At 44.0% G+C, this 19,158-nt stretch overlaps 1 protein-coding gene across 1 annotated transcript in view; it reads left to right on the forward strand.

Annotated features, from left to right (window-relative positions):
• Positions 1–13,257: 13,257 nt before the first annotated feature.
• Positions 13,258–19,158, forward strand: part of LOC138771232 (uncharacterized) — a 33,206-nt gene continuing 27,305 nt past the window's right edge. Inside the window, exon 1 of the mRNA XM_069950802.1 lies at positions 13,258–13,628. The gene's annotated coding sequence lies outside the window, so the exon portion shown is untranslated. The remainder of the gene's footprint in view (positions 13,629–19,158) is intronic.

Here is a 19,158-nt window from a genome sequence, read left to right on the forward strand (position 1 = left end):
GTAGAGAAGGATCTGGGTGTACTCATAGATAGTAGACTACAGAACAGCACACAATGTCAGTCAGCTGTTTCTAAGGCCAGCAGGATATTGTCATGCATTAAAACAGCCTGGACTCCTGGGACAGGGATATAATATTACCGCTTTATAAAGTTTTGGTGCAGCCTCATCTGGAGTATGCTGTCCAGTTCTGGGCACCGATTTATAGATTTAAGGATATTCTAGAGCTGGAGAGGGTACAAAGACGGCAACTAAACTAATAAGGGGAACAGAGCATCTTAGTTATGAGGAGAGATTAAAAGAATAAAATTTGTTTAGTCTCGAGAAGAGACGTTTAAGGGGAGATATGATTAATTTATTTACATATATAAATGGCCACTACAAGAAATATGGGGAAAAGATGTTCCAGGTAAAACCCCCTCAAAATACAAGGGGGCACTACCTCCGCCTGGAGAGACAAGGGGGCACTACCTCCGCCTGGAGAAAAAAAGGTTCAATCTCCGGAGGCGACAAGCCTTCTTTACTATGAGAACAGTGAATCTGTGGAACAGTCTACCACAGGATCTGGTCACAGCAAAAACAGTAGAGGGCTTCAAAACAGGGCTAGACAAGTTCTTAGAGCAAAATAACATTAATGCATATGTACAACCTACCCATCATCCCTCCTCATTCCCTCCATCCATCCCCTCCTTGGTTGAACTTGATGGACATGTGTCTTTTTTCAATGATACTATGTAACCTCCACAGGGAGGAAGGAGAAACTACATAAGTTTTCCCATACTATATTTGTTAATTTATTTAATTATTTCACTTGTTTTTTTTTTATTTCTATCATTTTTCATCTATTGTTTCATATTTATTATTTAATAATTTTATGTTCAAATTTGAGGTAAGAAATAGTGGGACTTTAAAAGTAATCTTGTTATTTAAAAAAAAAAAAAACATAGAGCGATGTCAGTAAGAAGTTTTAATTATTGGGTAGTTGACGGGAACTGGAAGCTGCATCCCCAAATACAAACTTTTTTTGCTGGGAGAATCATCCAACAAAGTGCCATACCGAGACTGCTATATGTTCTTTCAACATGCAATCAGGAATTCGTTAATGAACCATTTCATATTTAAAAAGGGTGATGTGGACACAAATTTCATAAGCTTGCAACCCACGTCATGGGTCCTCATCTCTTGCGAGTCTATACACTATAACAGGAACAAAAACTACTCCAACTGGTAAAGCAGCAGCCCAGAACCAAAGTTTCTAATGCATAGAATCTATATGCCAAGGAATAGCTCGTGACAGCAACAGGAAGTAGTCTACATAAAAGTCCCGGACAACCAGTCCTGACAATCCAGGTCTTGCATGCACAATTTGCTCCACAGGGATGGGAAATAAAGGCATGATCTCCCCTCCCTACTATAGAATTATGTATCTGGACAAAGTTATGAAGGATTATGCAGGTTTGAACCACCTTCTCTGGACTCATCTGTGGTGCAGACTAGGACTTGTCACTTGCTGCTTAAAATTCTAGAAGCGCACTCCACATACTGCCTCGCACGTCTGAGATGGTAAAGGGCGCCTGGGGAAAGGGCGAAACAATTGGGTCAGGAGTCCGAAAGCTTAATCCACTACAATCAAGGAACTAAAGGTCCAAACGATCCTGACAGTGTATTTAAACTCGGAAGGGTCAATTGGTTGGAAAGAAGCAGTTCACTCATTCTGGAAGCCCTGAAGATCAGCATCAGAAGTGCCTCTATAGGCCCCTATATCGATAGTCACTGTCAGCCAAGGACAACAAGGCCATAGTGAAATACTGCAATTGTAATTTAAATACAGGCACCTTAATTGAGATGGTGTCTTTACATGGATGTGTTTCTCATTCAGCGCCCCAATGCAGCTTTGAAACTGCTGCAGTGTAGAAGCCCAATCCTCTGCTTTTGGCTGTGGTATCATCGCAGATCTTAGATTCTGCCAGATGGTACTGCAGGTTATTGTTACAATCATGAAAATGGTTGAACAACCCAGTGCAAACATAATGCAGGGAAGCAAAAAAATTCCCAGCGGCGAGAAATCTACAAAAAAAAAAAGAAAACAGATTGATAATGTTGCATGGCAATAAACTGTGCAGGTTTACATAACTATTGCAGGTTTAGCAAGAAAAAAAATGTCAAAAAAGCAAATGTGAAAATAATTACTTCATTACCTGAGGATGACAGTGAGCCGTTCCTCGGGGGAGATCTTCAGCCACATGTCTGTGCCCTTGAAAGTGAGCTGCACTCATGGTGAGTAATACTCATATGTGCTATTGTGTATATCTAGAAGGGTTGTATAATGTTGCAGTTGTTTTATAATGTATGTAATAGATGTATAGAGTTGAAGTCTGAGAAATCTTTTTAGTCTTCGAAACGCGTTATTTTATGTATGTAAATAACCTTTTATTACATTTGGAGTGCAGGACATATTTATTTTTCTTTTCTGCATGCTAACCCCCTATCAGTGTGTTTTTTGGAGTGTGGGAGGAAACCCATGAACTCTTAAGCAGAACATAAAGACATCATGCAAAGAATGAAAAGAAATTACATGGGTGGTATTTACTTTTTCACATTACTTTATATTGAAGCTTAAAGGGGTATTCCAGTCAAACATAATGTTTCATATGTTGCTGTCTATGGTGACACTGTCATTCCATACTTGTAATTATCTATTCGGCCTACTTTCCTCAGTTCTCATCTGCTTCTTTCTGCTGAAGACACAAAAATCTGTGTGTGAGCTCTTCTTTCCATCTCCCCCTCCCTTCCGACATGACTGATGTAAACAAGTCCCTATCTGCAACTTTGTAATGCCAAGAGGGATAATGACAGTCAGTTCATCAGCAACTTGACCTCAGATTAACACTCCCAGCATTACAAAGAAGCTACAAAGTTGCAGATAGGGTCTTGTTTACATCAGCTGTCTCGGAAGGGAGGGGGGAAGAGGGGGAGGCAGAGAGAAAGGTTACTTACAGTAAGCTAGTTACTTTTGACCTTAAAGCAGTTGATTTATTTTTAGTGTTAGAACATTTGAGAAAATATGAATATATATAGCTTAGTAGCATATACTTTAGAAGTTTATTTCCATTTTCACCTAAGCCACTGACTGGTCACTGTGGTGACCCGCCTCAGCCAGTGATTGGTCACAATGGTGACCCGCCTCAGCCAGTGACTGGTCACAGTAGTGACCCGCATCAGCCAGTGACTGGTTTACAAGGCCTGTACTGCAGAGGAGACATGGAAAGCAGCTGTGAGGACAAGGCAGCCGCAGGGGGTCAGGATAGCTGAGTATGCTTTTTTTTTATTGTCTATTCCCTCCATTGTAAAAAAAAAAATGTATTGGCGGAATGCAGTTTTTCTTCTGACATGAGTAATAAATAAGAGCATCCTTCTTGTCCCAGTACTTTACACAACATCTTCCATTAAAACGCCTACGAGTAGCAAGATAAACTACAAGGTTATGAGGGGAGCTGACCTTTCAGATGTTAAAGAAGTTCAAAGCCATGCAGAGCTTCAAAATGTAGAAATTAGTGGCATACCTTCTTCAAATTGTACCATTCCAGTGTCATCTACAAGAAGCGCTACTCACCAGGTGACATACTTAGAATAGCAAAAAATATATAAAAAAAGTTTAATCTCAAAAGTGACAGAAGAGGAGAGGATTCTAAAGTGGTGTCCTTTAGGTTAGTTTCAGGACAGTACTTTAATATGAAGCCAGCGTATCCAGGAAGGAATTGCGTCAGACTCAGAAATGGTGCATGGAAAGCTAGTAAGACACTTGCTCCTCTAAATTCACAGTACATAAACGAGATCCTCTGCATTTAGCTCTACTTTCTAGGATATTACTTTAATATACCCTTCAAGGGCATCTCATATGCAGCACCTGTGCCAGGCTTTCGGGAAGTTCCCGAGCTAGCGGCTGCAGAATCCATTCTGAGCCACCATATTCCAAGCTTTGCACTGAAGAGAGGACTGGAAGCTTGGCAAAGAGGCTAGGAAGAAGCTAAGATATGAAACAGCCATCACCTTGTTTTGTCTCCATCTATGACTGTGATTGACAATTGGAATGTTGGACAAAACTTGTCTTTTCACTTCTATAGTGTGTGCAGTGCTGATATTCACAATTCTACATGAAGGAGTCTTGAGCCATGGCCTGGTTGGGCCTTGCTTCTCTTTCACCGCATGTTGTATCCAACTCTCCTGAAGCTCTGATTCTTGCCGTGTCAGTGCAGACTAGACTGGTGGGTTATTCTGGTGGAGTACTAGCCTACTCCTCCCATTGCTGGGTCACTTTAGCACCATCTTGAGACCCTTCTGCAGGACTTTGACTTCAGCTAATGTGGTATAAAAGTCACGGCAGAGTGACCCCAAGGCTGCGGACTCAGGGCACAGAGTGCAGCCATTGATTGTGATTGACAGATTAGATGGTGGGTGGTGCGACATTGGGAAAGATGATTAGTTCTGCTTTGTCCATGTTGGGCTTTAGAAATAGGTAGGAGAAGGAGTATATAGCCGATAGATATTCTGGCATAGAAGAGAGGTGACATCAGACCCTCCTACCTCAGCTTTGCACATGTATAAGGACACCGGTCAGGGCTGCCCCCTTTCCCAATAATCTTAGTTTTTTGCAGTGAATTGTTTGTATGCATTATTTGTGCTTCCTCTTATACTGTATTTAGGGTATGGCAGTCTGGGAAAGAGAATTTCAGCCTCGTCCTTGAATTCAGCTCATTGTTGGGGGGACATAAAATCAATATCCCTAAAACTAATGCCTCATGTACAAATCTACCTGCTCCCCTTTTAAACCCATTGTAAAATTGCTGCTCCACCTACAATCCACACTTCATTTATCGCTCCCGTCCTCTCCCAGTCCTCCACATACACAGGAATGATTGGTGCGACCGAGCGATCCTGTGCCCTCTATGGAGGGTTAAGCCACAGCCAGAGAGCTCTAGCAGCGGTATCATGTGTCGGTGGTCAGTCAGGAGAGACCCATACACCTTACACTGAATGACCACGACTGAACTTGCAGCGAGTGTTTGAACGAAAAAAAAAGTATAATATGTATGGGGACCTTTGAACAATTTTGAAGGTTGATGTTACCAATTCCTACCTTCCTATATCCTACGATCATCCTCAGCATCGAAGGTGTCATCAGCTGATCCCATGATAGTCATCATCGATCCCATTTGGGACTACATGCACAGTGTACAATAATTTCGTCCGTAACAGGATCTTATCAATATTGTGGCAGCACTAAAGGAAGCGAATCTAGCGTCTTACTGCGGGAGTCCACATGGACAGGTCACTGCTGCTCTCAGGGTGGACGGCACAGATTTGCTTCCCTTAATGGCAGGGTAAGTATGGACATTATTTGGAACAACAGATAGATAAGTGCCTTTCTTTGGATTTATCCACCATCCTGTCTCCAGCAATCCCAGACATTCTGCATTCGGGAAGCATCATGCTGAGGAGGCACATCATATACAGTGGTTGCTGCATAATAACCCACAGTTCCTGGTTTGTATATTACCTGGGTTGTTACATGTTACGCTTCTGGATTAGTCAGCTTCACCCCCTCTGTCCTCCATCATAGATCAGCTGTCTATGCTTCCTCTGTCACCACACTGATCAGCTACAGCCTCCAGTATATCGCCAGTGCTCTGTTTATAGGTTACTTTCCTAAATACCCTACAAAACTGCAGCTACAAAACTTTGGATTTTCCTAACAATGGGACCCCCCCCCCCCTCCCTCATGTACAGATGGCAACAGAACTAACGCCTTTTAAAGGTTGTGCTTTTTGGTTTTTCCCAGTAATTAAATCAAAGATAATATTAGGAGCCCTGGAGTCTCTTGAAAGGGGGGGCATGCAACCTCCAAATGTGTAAGTGCTGTATATCTGCTATTCCAATAAAACGTTTCTCTTACACCACCTGAGAAAGTAGCAGTAGTAGTGTTTCACTCCAACGAGGTGTCTTAAAGGGGTAGTGCGGCGGTAAAGAATTATTCACAGACTAACACACATTACAAAGTTATACAACTTTGTAATGTATGTTATGTCTGTGAATGGCCCCCTTCCCCGTGTCCCACCACCCCCACCCGTGTACCCGGAAGTGTGGTGCGCTATACTCACCTGTCACGTGCCGACACCCGTCTCCGATCTTCAGCCAGTGACGTCTTCTTCGGGCGGGCGGCGAACAGCTCCGACTGTCCCGAATGCCGGCCGCCCTCTGCAGCGTCATCCGATGCTCAGCCGCGATTGGCTGAGCATAACTGTGCTCAGCCAATCACGGCTGAGAAGCTGATGACGCGGCCGCCTCATCAGCCGCTCAGCCACGATTGGCTGAGCATAACTGTGCTCAGCCAATCGCGGCTGAGCACAGTTGTGACGCGGCGGAAGGGGGACGGGCGGCAGCGACTCGTCCGTCCGTCCGAAGATGACGTTTGGCACAAGATGGCGGACGGCCCTCGACACGGATCAGGTAATGTATAATGCACCAACACTTCTGGGTACACGGATGGGGGTGGTGGGACACGGGAAACGGGGCGATTCACAGACATAACATACATTATATGGCTGGGTTCACACTATGTATATTTGAGGCTGTATTTGTGAGGCTGTATAGCAACCAAAACCAGGAGTGGATTGAAAACACAGAAAGGCTCTGTTCACATAATGTTGTAATTGAGTGGATGGCCATCATTTAATGGCAAATATTTGCTGTTATTTTAAAACAACGGCTGTGGTATTGAAATAATGGCCGTTATTTACTGTTATATGGCGGCCATCCACTCAATTTCAACATTGTGTGAACAGATCCTTTCTGTGTTTTCAATCCACTCCTGGTTTTGGTTGCTATGAGGACCTGACATGAGGACCAAATACAGCCTCAAATATACATAGTGTGAACCCAGCCCAAAGCTGTATAACTTTTTAATGTGTGTTATTCTGTGAATAATTTCTGAGCGCCGCACTACCCCTTTAAGGTCCCTATACACCATATTATTATAATTCTGTGTACCGGCTGCTCACCCACCGGCAAATGAGGTTGGTAGAGATCCGGCAGATGACAGTGGAGATCCGGCGGGTGACATTGGTGGAGATCCGGCAGATGACTGTGGAGATCTGGCAGATGATGTTTGTGGAGATCCGGCAGATGAGGTTGGTGGAGATCCTGTAGATGATGTTGGTGGAGATCCGGCAGATGATGGTGGAGATCTGGTAGGTGACGTTTGTGGAGATCCAGCAGGTGTCGGTGGAGATCCAGCAGATGAGGTTGGTGGAGATCCGGCAGATGACATTGGTGGAGATCCAGCAGATAAGGTCGGTGAAGATCCGGCAGATGATGTTGGTGGAGATCCGGCAGATGAGATCGGTGGAGATCCGGCAGATGACAGTGGAGATCTGACAGGTGACTTTGGTGGAGATCTGGCAGGTGACAGTGGAGATGCAGCAGGTGAAGTTGGTGGAGATCTGGCAGATGACGGTGGAGATTCGGCAGATGAGGTTGGTAGAGATCCGGCAGATGACATTGGTGGAGATCTGGCAGATGAGGTTGGTGGAGATCTGGCAGGTGACGGTGGAGATGCAGCAGGTGAAGTTGGTGATCTGGCAGATGAGGTTGGTGGAGATCTGGCAGATGAGGTTGGTAGAGATTCGGCAGATGAGGTTGGTGGGGATCCGGTAGATGGCGTTGGTGGAGATACAGCAGATAAGGTGCATGGAGATCCGGCAGGTGACGTTGGTGGACATAGGGGTCAGGTGTGCTTTCTACTTATTTAAACCCTTCCCTATCCGGCCTCTTTGCCATCCTCTTTACCATATACACATATCTTTACTACATTTCATATGGAGGGATAGTAGACTCTCTATACATAATATTACTATGTCAGCCTAATGGACACATTACCTGTTGGACCACATTGCAAGCAACAAGTGGACAGAAATGAAAACTGATGGTTGACCTCTAACCTCCTGAATTCTCTCCTATGGGGCAACCTTGAAAACCTGCCTCAGTCTACTCTCCTATAGGGGAATCTGCCTCAGTGTACTCTCCTATGGGGGAACCTGCCTCAGTCTACTCTCCTATAGGGGAATCTACCTCAGTATACTCTCCTATGGGGGAACCTGCCTCAGTCTACTCTCCTATAGGGGAACCTGCCTCAGTCTACTCTCCTATAGGGGAACCTTCCTCAGTCTTCTCTCCTATATGGGAATCTACCTCAGTGTACTCTCCTATATGGGAATCTGCCTCAGTCTACTCTCCTATAGGGTAATCTGCCTCAGTCTACTCTTATATAGGGGAATCTACCTCAGTCTACTCTTCTATAGGGGAATCTGCCTCAGTCTACTCTCCTATATGGGAACCTTCCTCAGTCTACTCTCCTATATGGGAACCTTCCTCAGTATACTCTCCTATATGGGAACCTACCTCAGTCTGCTCTCCTATATGGGAACCTTCCTCAGTCTACTCTCCTATATGGGAACCTTCCTCAGTCTACTCTCCTATATGGGAACCTTCCTCAGTATACTCTCCTATATGGGAACCTTCCTCAGTATACTCTCCTATATGGGAACCTTCCTCAGTATACTCTCCTATATGGGAACCTACCTCAGTCTGCTCTCCTATATGGGAACCTTCCTCAGTCTACTCTCCTATATGGGAACCTTCCTCAGTATAATCTCCTATATGGGAACCTTCCTCAGTCTACTCTCCTATACGGGAACCTTCCTCAGTATACTCTCCTATATGGGAACCTTCCTCAGTATACTCTCCTATATGGGAACCTTCCTCAGTATACTCTCCTATATGGGAACCTTCCTCAGTATACTCTCCTGACGACCATGGAGTACGCCGGTTCTTTTTGGCATCACTGCAGTCAGTCAGTTTAGTCTTTACCCACCAGTCTCGTCTCAGTCTTCCGTTTCGCTCTCCGCTTACATATAGTTACTTGTCCATGTCCCAGTTGTTGCTCTAGGATGGAATATTTTGGAATATTAATATAGACACAAGATTCTTACTTTGGATATACAATTGTATTATTTCCAGACCTTACCTTCTAATCAGGAACTTTACCCAGTAATAGATTGGTTCTATCCTGATTCCGGGACATCACTTATATGAGTGTACACAGCCCCTCCACGTATGACCTATAGCTAAGCCTGGGTACATGCCGCCATGGGAGCAGTGCCCACTCAGTAATGATCCCCTGGTCCTGTGTATCTGAGCTATTACATACACTATTGTATTTCCTGGAATTTGCTGGAGGAGACATATCCGATTATGGTCTTATTTCCCTTTTCCTCTATATTTTCTTCTCAGTGTCTCAGATCGGCCACACAACGTCCCTTCCAGATGAGTCGCAGCTGCTAGAGATGGCTGGGAAGCCTAGGCAGCTGTTTTATGCAGTTTGCATAGCTCCCATTGAGGTTAATAGGAGTTGTGCAAACAGCGTTACACCACGAGCTATGATGTCCCCATAACTCCAGAAAGACACAAATCCCATGGCTAGTGCTGCTATACTGCTTATGCAGCTCCCATTAACCTCTATGAGAGTTACACAAACTGCAGTCCCCGCTCGGCTGCTCTTGGTGTCCCATCTACCTCTGGGAGTGGTTCCCCGACAGAGATATAACAAGATCAAACCCCAGTATAGGATCAGGGATTGTGGATCTGTAAAATGATGGACACGTGAATAGAAATCATTGGGACTTTAACTTGTGTGTAACTGCGGATCTGCACTTACAGACAGAAGATACTGGTGTGTGACTGAGGCCTGAGAGGCTGCAGCTCATAGTGTAAGTAGCAGACACCTGCTATAATCACTTATTACCACCAGGTGTCAGTATTGCACCCGTCCACAAAAGCCGCATGAATAATGAAGCAATGTTATATCCCACCTCTAATACTGTAGAAAATATATAATATTTTCAATATATGTTGGGTTATAGGAAGCTTTATATTATCATTGAAAAATATCCCAAAGTGCCCCCCCCCCCAAAAAAAAAGCTTATACCTTCCCCCCCCCCCCGTCCCCTAATATGCAAATGAAATGTAAAAATAAATATTATATATCGTAGCGTGCGGAATTGTCTGGTCTAATAACATATGATAATATTGTTCCCGCACGGTTAATGGCGTAAATGAAAAAATCTAAACAAAAACAGAATTGCAGATTTTTTTATATTTATTTATTATATTATTTATATTAAAAAAATATATATAAAAAATTATAAAAACTGCACAAATATGATACTAGTAAAAACTAGAGATTGTGGCACTGGACATACAGCCCTGTACACAATAGGGACATTGTAAACCTAATTATTTGCAAAAAAATGTTATACTGTAAAAAATTGTTAAACATTAACCCCTTCCCCCATAATCACGTACCGGCACTTCCAATCTGAACAGCGTTCCAGCAGATGGGCGTGCCGGTACGTGACACTGATGACACAGGTGCAGGAGCTGCGCCCGTGTCATCCGTGGGGGGGCATGCTGTCAGTGATAGCCGGGCACCCGCCACAACTGCCGCGATCTGGGCCAAGCCCGGATCTCGGCAGTTAACCCTATAGGTGCTGCGATCTGTGAGAATCCTCCCTTCGTCCCCCATCGGGGCTGTGCGGTGAGATTGCACATCCCCGATGGTTGCTGTGGCGTTAAGAGGCTTCCACGAGGTAGCTGGTCAGCACTGCTATACAATATGCCTGTCATTTTTGCATATCGGCCAACATTTACTACTAACCTAAAGTACAATATGTCACAGAATCAGACTAATCTTTCTGATCTCAGAATCAGAACGTGACACGTGAGATCTCTGGTTTTTACTCTTCTTAACTTGTTTTATTAAAAGTTCTGAATCATTGAGCGTTAGGTAGTGAGGAGTAACGTTCTGTATGTACTAGGATAACAGTCTGCAGAATCCTCCAGGAGAACAGCCTGCATAGTCCTCAGGAGAACAGCCTGCATAGTCCTCAGGAGAACAACCTGCACAGTCCTCCAGGAGAACAACCTGCACAGTCCTCCAGGAGAACAACCTGCACAGTCCTCCATGATAACAACCTGCACAGTCCTCCATGATAACAACCTGCACAGTCCTCCAGGAGAACAGCCTGCATAGTCCTCAGGAGAACAGCCTGCATAGTCCTCCAGGAGAACAACCTGCACAGTCCTCCAGGAGAACAACCTGCACAGTCCTCCATGATAACAACCTGCACAGTCCTCCAGGAGAACAGTCTGCTGCATAGTCCTCCAGGGGAACAGCCTGCATAGTCCTCCACGAGAACAGTCTGCATAGTCCTCCAGGAGAACAGTCTGCATAGTCCTCCAGGAGAACAACCTGCACAGTCCTCCAGGAGAACAGCCTGCACAGTCCTCCAGGAGAACAGCCTGCATAGTCCTCCAGGAGAACAACCTGTACAGTCCTCCAGGAGAACAGCCTGCATAGTCCTCCAGGAGAACAGCCTGCACAGTCCTCCAGGAGAACAGCCTGCACAGTCCTCCAGGAGAACAGCCTGCACAGTCCTCCAGGAGAACAACCTGTACAGTCCTCCAGGAGAACAGCCTGCATAGTCCTCCAGGAGAACAGCCTGCACAGTCCTCCAGGAGAACAGCCTGCACATTCCTCCAGGGGAACAACCTGCACAGTCCTCCAGGAGAACAACCTGCACAGTCCTCCAGGAGAACAGCCTGCACAGTCCTCCAGGGGAACAACCTGCACAGTCCTCCAGGAGAACAGCCTGCACAGTCCTCCAGGAGAACAGCCTGCATAGTCCTCCAGGAGAACAACCTGCACAGTCCTCCAGGAGAACAGTCTACAGAGTCCTCCAGGAGAACAGCCTGCACAGTCCTCCAGGAGAACAGCCTGCACAGTCCTCCAGGAGAACAGCCTGCACAGTCCTCCAGGAGAACAGCCTGCACAGTCCTCCAGGAGAACAGCCTGCACAGTCCTCCAGGAGAACAGCCTGCACAGTCCTCCAGGAGAAGAGCCTGCACAGTCCTCCAGGAGAAGAGCCTGCACAGTCCTCCAGGAGAAGAGCCTGCATAGTCCTCCAGGAGAAGAGCCTGCATAGTCCTCCAGGAGAAGTTAGCCACTAGATGTCGCTATATTATGTATATGTATATGTGGAAGCTGCACAGCTGAAGGATCGCAAAGGGTTATTGTTTTCTATGTGTCACCAGAATCTGTAGACCAGTAGGAGTCTAGCTTTATTCTTTCCTACCATCTCCCTCCTTTCTTCTTCTATTGCACTCTTTCACCCAATCATGGCGCACCATACACACTGTAGAGGAAGTTAGTCCCATGGGTGAGGGGGGAGCAGAGTCTTTATTTCTGGACATTGTGGAGGAAGGACGCAAGTCAGATCGCTCTCCACAGTGGTCCTATTTGGGCCCTGGCCCTCTGCCAGGTCCCCGTACCCTAAGTCAGTCTTAGCCAGTACCCTGCATGGGAAGGACCCAAGACAGCACACTGCTACCAACTTCTTCACTGGTTACACTCCAAAGCACTATGCACTGTTAAACGCCTCTTAGAGAGGACTAGCCAGAGATAACCTCAACCCACACTTAGCACAAGGAGAAGTCACAGAGCAGGACAGTAACCATACCAGAGCCACAAAGCCAGGAACTGATCCGTGTGGAGCAAAGTTACAGGAGCCTATGAGCTCTGTCTTGCAGCACTGGTGTCAGGAGGGAACCCTCAGCATTCCGCTCATCCCAGGTAACAAGGTCTGGGGCCTGTGTCACCCATTAGGAAGGTTCAGCCAAGTCTAGTGGGCATAAGGTGGTGCGAAGACTGAAGTCAAAGGTCACTACACGGGCTCAGGTGTTCTTCATATTCTTCTCATTCTTCCTACAAGTATTCTTCTACCTCATCCTCCAACATCCTGGCAGAGCACAGTACTACATGGGTTGAGACTCTCACGGCATCCTCCTCTCTACTACTCTATCACTTGTATCATTCAGCACAACTCTACCAACACGACTATCTCCTACACTGCACTTATCCTACAGATCTGATCGTTCTATTATCAAGTATTTATTGGAACTTTGTCAGGTGTCTCAGAGACCTTCTGTATCACCTGCTGCACATTTGCAAATAGTAAATCAAGTCAACATTATCTACAGACTCTGTGATTATTCACCACCACCTGCACAGCATATACACCACAACCTTGGGACATCTCCCCTATCTGTGTGTGTGTGTGTGGGGGGGGGGGGTCCTACTATCTGGGAGGGTCATTACACCACTCTGGTCATCCGTGACCACATAACCCAGAGGACACCGACCCCAGGGGAGAAGGGTACAACCGACCTGATAAAATAAAAGCAGACGTGCCATCACACCTGTGTGCCCACCTGGCACTGGCATCGTGTGACAACATGCCAGAGTCCGGCTGTATCTCGGCCATCCACCATAAAAGTGGTGTCACACTACAACACCACAAAATAATTTCACCCCATATTTTCTCTCTGTGACTCATCCAGTAACCTGACACTGCTGGGGTTTCCCTGACGTCTGCAGAAAATCCTCGTACAAACTCAGATTCCCGCACTTTCTCTTCTTACTTTTGGTTTTGGAGAGAACAGAGAGACACCTGGAGCAGGTAAGCTGAACGTCATGCGGCAGATGTGTTAGCATTGCACGGGTAGCACTACACATGCAGCTCGTATATATCTCCCCACCCTCCCTATAACAACGGGGAATAATGGTGCGTTTACACAGGCAGATTTATCTGACAGATTTTTGAAGCCAAAGCCAGGCACAGACCATAAACAGGAAAAGGGTCATAGAGAAAAGACTGAGATTTCTCCTCTTTTCAAATCCATTCCTGGTTTTGGCTTCCAAAATCTGTCAGATAAATCTGCCTGTGTAAACGCACCATAAGGGTCATCATGTATCTCAAACAATAGTGACCGACACCCAGAACGACAGCCGATAAGTCAGATCCCATTGAATGTAATGAGCGGTCCGATAAGTCAGATCCCATTGAATGTAATGAGCAGTCTGATAAGGCAGATCCCATTGAATGTAATGAGCAGTCTGATAAGGCAGATCCCATTGAATGTAATGAGCGGTCCGATAAGGCAGATCCCATTGAATGTAATGAGCGGTCCGATAAGGCAGATCCCATTGAATGTAATGAGCGGTCCGATAAGGCAGATCCCATTGAATGTAATGAGCGGTCTGATAAGGCAGATCCCATTGAATGTAATGAGCAGTCTGATAAGGCAGATCCCATTGAATGTAATGAGCGGTCCGATAAGGCAGATCCCATTGAATGTAATGAGCGGTCTGATAAGGCAGATCCCATTGAATGTAATGAGCAGTCTGATAAGGCAGATCCCATTGAATGTAATGAGCGGTCCGATAAGGCAGATCCCATTGAATGTAATGAGCGGTCCGATAAGGCAGATCCCATTGAATGTAATGAGCGGTCTGATAAGTCAGATCCCATTGAATGTAATGAGCGGTCCGATAAGGCAGATCCCATTGAATGTAATGAGCGGTCCGATAAGGCAGATCCCATTGAATGTAATGAGCGGTCCGATAAGGCAGATCCCATTGAATGTAATGAGCAGTCTGATAAGGCAGATCCCATTGAATGTAATGAGCGGTCCGATAAGGCAGATCCCATTGAATGTAATGAGCGGTCCGATAAGGCAGATCCCATTGAATGTAATGAGCGGTCCGATAAGGCAGATCCCATTGAATGTAATGAGCGGTCCGATAAGGCAGATCCCATTGAATGTAATGAGCGGTCTGATAAGGCAGATCCCATTGAAATGTTTGTGGTAATTTCTTCTGTAAGGCTCGTAGATTCCTCTCCTCCTCCTCCTTCTCCTCTTTATGTTTTTGTTGTGTGATGTGATCCCATCAGGTTTTTTGCTTCTTTTATTACTCGTATTCATCACTGCCCGCCGCTCCCGTCATTCCTACCGCAGAGTAAGATCAGTCCGGTAGGGGAGGTTATTACATCCATTGTCCTACAGGTAATTCACATCTATAAGGGGACGTGAGGCCCAGATCGGGCACAAATATATTGTTATATATTATAAGTATTATTGTTAGGGCAAAACAAGACAGGTAGTATTACTGAGTAACATCACAGAGAAGAGCCTAGTGGACAACCTTGTTACTGCACACAAAGAGGAATACCAACACAACAGAGAGAAAGGTGACACCTAGTGGAAAACCCTGGTTACTGCATACAGAGAGGAATACCATCACAACAGAGAGAAGGGTGACACCTAGTGGACAACCTTGTTACTGCACACAAAGAGGAATACCAACACAACAGAGAAAAGGGTGACACCTAGTGGACAACCCTTGTTACTGCACACAAAGAGGAATACCATCACAACAGAGAGAAGGGTGACACCTAGTGGACAACCCTTGTTACTGCACACAAAGAGGAATACCATCACAACAGAGAGAAGGGTGACACCTAGTGGACATTCTTGTTGCTGCACACAAAGAGGAATACCATCACAACCGAGAGAAGGGTGACACCTAGTGGAAAACCCTGGTTACTGCACACAAAGAGGAATACCATCACAACAGAGAGAAGGGTGACACCTAGTGGAAAACCCTGGTTACTGCACACAAAGAGGAATACCATCACAACAGAGAGAAGGGTGACACCTAGTGGAAAACCCTGGTTACTGCATACAGAGAGGAATACCATCACAACAGAGAGAAGGGTGACACCTAGTGGACAACCCTTGTTACTGCATACAGAGAGGAATACCAACACAACAGAGAGAAGGGTGACACCTAGTGGACAACCCTGGTTACTGCACACAAAGAGGAATACCATCACAACAGAGAGAAGGGTGACAACTAGTGGACAACCCTTGTTACTGCATACAGAGAGAGATTCTAACACAATAAAGAGTGACACCTAATGGACAACCTTGTTACTGCATACAGAGAGATTCCATCACAACAGAGAGAAGAATGACACCTAGTGGACAACCCTTGTTACTGCATAAAGAGATTCCAACACAACAGAGAGAAGAGTGGCACCTAGTGGACAACCCTTGTTACTGCATACACACACAGAGGAATTCCATCACATGAAGTTCATTGTCACAGTATAGAACCTTGTATAACTAAACTAATAAAACACAGCTGTACCGTCCATATCTTATCAAGAACATTGGGGGACATTTATCAATAACTATCGTACTTGTACACCAGCCTTAAATCAAGCCCTGCTCCTAATTACCGGACGTCTCTTAGTAAAGCTGCCCAGAGCAGGTGTAGTTTTCTGCCATGGTTTACACCTGTTTCTATACGTAAATCAGGATAAATTAGGTAGAGGAGTAGGCCACCCCCCTTGTTGCACCCCACCCACCTATCAGGGCTTACAGCTATACAGGGGGCTATCTTCTAAAGGCGGGCACATTACAGGGGGCTATGTACTAAAGGGCGGCAATGTACAGGAAAATTATCGCTTAAGTTCAAACGATTTATTGCACAATAATTGGCCCACGTAAAAGGCTGTATATTGGAGGATAGTCACTGTCAGCGGGTGTAATGTTATGTGATATGTGAGGATAGTCACTGTCAGCGGGTGTAATGTTATGTGATATGTGAGGATAGTCACTGTCAGCGGGTGTAATGGTATGTGATATGTGAGGATAGTCACTGTCAGCGGGTGTAATGGTATGTGATATGTGAGGATAGTCACTGTCAGCGATGAGACAGTATATATCACATGTACATAGAGCTGACCCTGGAGCCCCCAGTCTATACACTGCAGAGGGCAGGAATAGTATAGTAACAAGGTGAGAGGTCACACTATGACGTCTGTAATGTCACCATGTTATACTGTCAACCGTGTCCATGCATGAAAGTGTATGTGGGACAAACCAGCCAACAACTAAGAAAGAGGATCCAGATACATGCCTCGGATATTGCTTTGGCCCGCAGAGATATCAATTCTGGCAAGACACTAACTTCTGTGGCTTCGCATTATTTCAAACAACATATGGGGAAAATAGATGGCACTAGAGTCTGTGGACTGGAGAAAGTACAGGCAAACATAAGAGGTGGTGATGTGAGAGATCAATTACTAAGACTAGAATCAAAATGGATCTATGATCTGAAGACAGTTACTCCCTGTGGACTTAATGAAGAATTGCAGTTTACTGGTTTCTTGGGTGAGTAGAACACATATGGTGGGGGTCCATTCATCATCTCTATATGGTTGGATGGGGGGGGAAAAAAAGGGGGAAACAAACAAATATAGTACAATAAAGGGGGGGTGGAGGTCTGGATGGAGTGGAGGGGGGGAGGGATGGGGGACATTAGGCCTATCACCACATCATCACATACTCATTTGCACACACTCTTGATATATTTTTCATTTAATTTAATTTTATTTATTTTTCAGAATACATATTTTACTTTTTCACACACTTTTTAAATATTCACATACACATTCGCACATACACATATTTGGTTGCTCACTAAGTGTAAGATGGTAGTTTTTTGGACATGGTTTTTGTTTGTAGTGCACACTAGCATATACATAATTTTCCCCATTAGATATCACACAACAGACACGTTTTGTACATATACATAGTTTTCCCATTAGATATCACACAACAGACACGTTTTGTACATATACATAGTTTTCCCATTAGATATCACACAACAGACACGTTTTGTATCCATACACAGTCACATAGGTTTTTTTTTTTTTTTTTTTTCCCGTGTCCTGACCTTTTTCGCTCCATTTCAGCTGTCCATGCCCTTTCTTCTTTAATATGAATTCAAGATGGCTCCGGAGGGAATAGAAGAATTTTTGGCATCCCTGCTCTCCTCATCCTTTTGTTTGCTATATTAAAATGGACCACCGATCACCTTTGGACATCACTTTGGGGATTGGATATTGTGCACCTTTAGTGTAATATATATCTTTTCTTAGGTCATGTCTCAGTTGATGATAGAGAAACCACAATAATGAATATAAGACTTTGTGTTATGTATTGTTTTAAGCATTGTACATGTGGGGTCATTATGTTGGGGTCTCTCTGACGTGGCCATTTGGCCGCGTGGGGGATTTCCCAGTGATATATCCTATGCGCATCGGATCTGACTATATAGTTTTTTCATGATATGAGGTGGACACTGTATTGATATTTGGTTAGTATTGGTTATTATTATCACTTTGTTATTATTTTTGACACTTGTAATATATATATATATTTTTATAGCAACAATAAAATTTTTTTTTTTTTTTTTAAATATAAAATAAAATTATATGTTAAATAAAAATAAAAATCAAATAATAAATTAATTAATAAAGATAGATTAATAAATAAATAAATTATTAGTATATAAAATAAATAAATAAATAAATAAATTATTAGTATATAAATTAAATGAATTAATAATAATTTAAAATTTAAATATTATACAATTAGCTAAAGCTTATATTTATATAATTGGATATAATCTTCCATTAACTAGTATATTGATTTATGTAGCACGACTATGGTGAGTGTCATTTATCATTTTACTCTATTTTATTATATATCTTTTATTTTTTTGTGATATTGACATTCACCCTTCTTTATCACGGATTGATTTGAGTGAGGCATTCAATTTTTAATTTTTAATTTTTTGTATTTTGTTTTATATTAATTTCATGTATTGCAGTATGGTATTGTCATTTCCCATATCTATTGGAATATCTTTGTATATCATTAGGGTAAAACCCCCCCCTTTTTATGAACAATACAACATATAGTTGGTATATAGATTTATACATCCTCTTGGTTTGGAGCGCATATGTTCTTGTCTTATGGTCTGGATTTTCTTCTAACCATCACTATTTAAATCTGTATGGGTTTATTCTTAGTTATTTTCATTTCGCGTATATACCAGCATCATGACGTATCGGACACGTGACCTGATGGATCACGTGACGACACTGAAATCCCTGGGCTGTGCGTGGATAAGTTTCATTTTATTTAGGCTTGTTTTCCATACATCATGGGGTCCGGAATTTACATATACATATATATTCGTTTATTAATCGCATTTTGCTTGTGTCATGATCCCAGTTTCCACTGTACACTCTATCTTTGAATTAACCACTTCTTTAAGTTGGCTCTATTATC

This window comes from Dendropsophus ebraccatus, chromosome 1, assembly GCF_027789765.1.
Source record: "Dendropsophus ebraccatus isolate aDenEbr1 chromosome 1, aDenEbr1.pat, whole genome shotgun sequence".
Classification (NCBI taxonomy): Eukaryota; Metazoa; Chordata; class Amphibia; order Anura; family Hylidae; genus Dendropsophus; species Dendropsophus ebraccatus.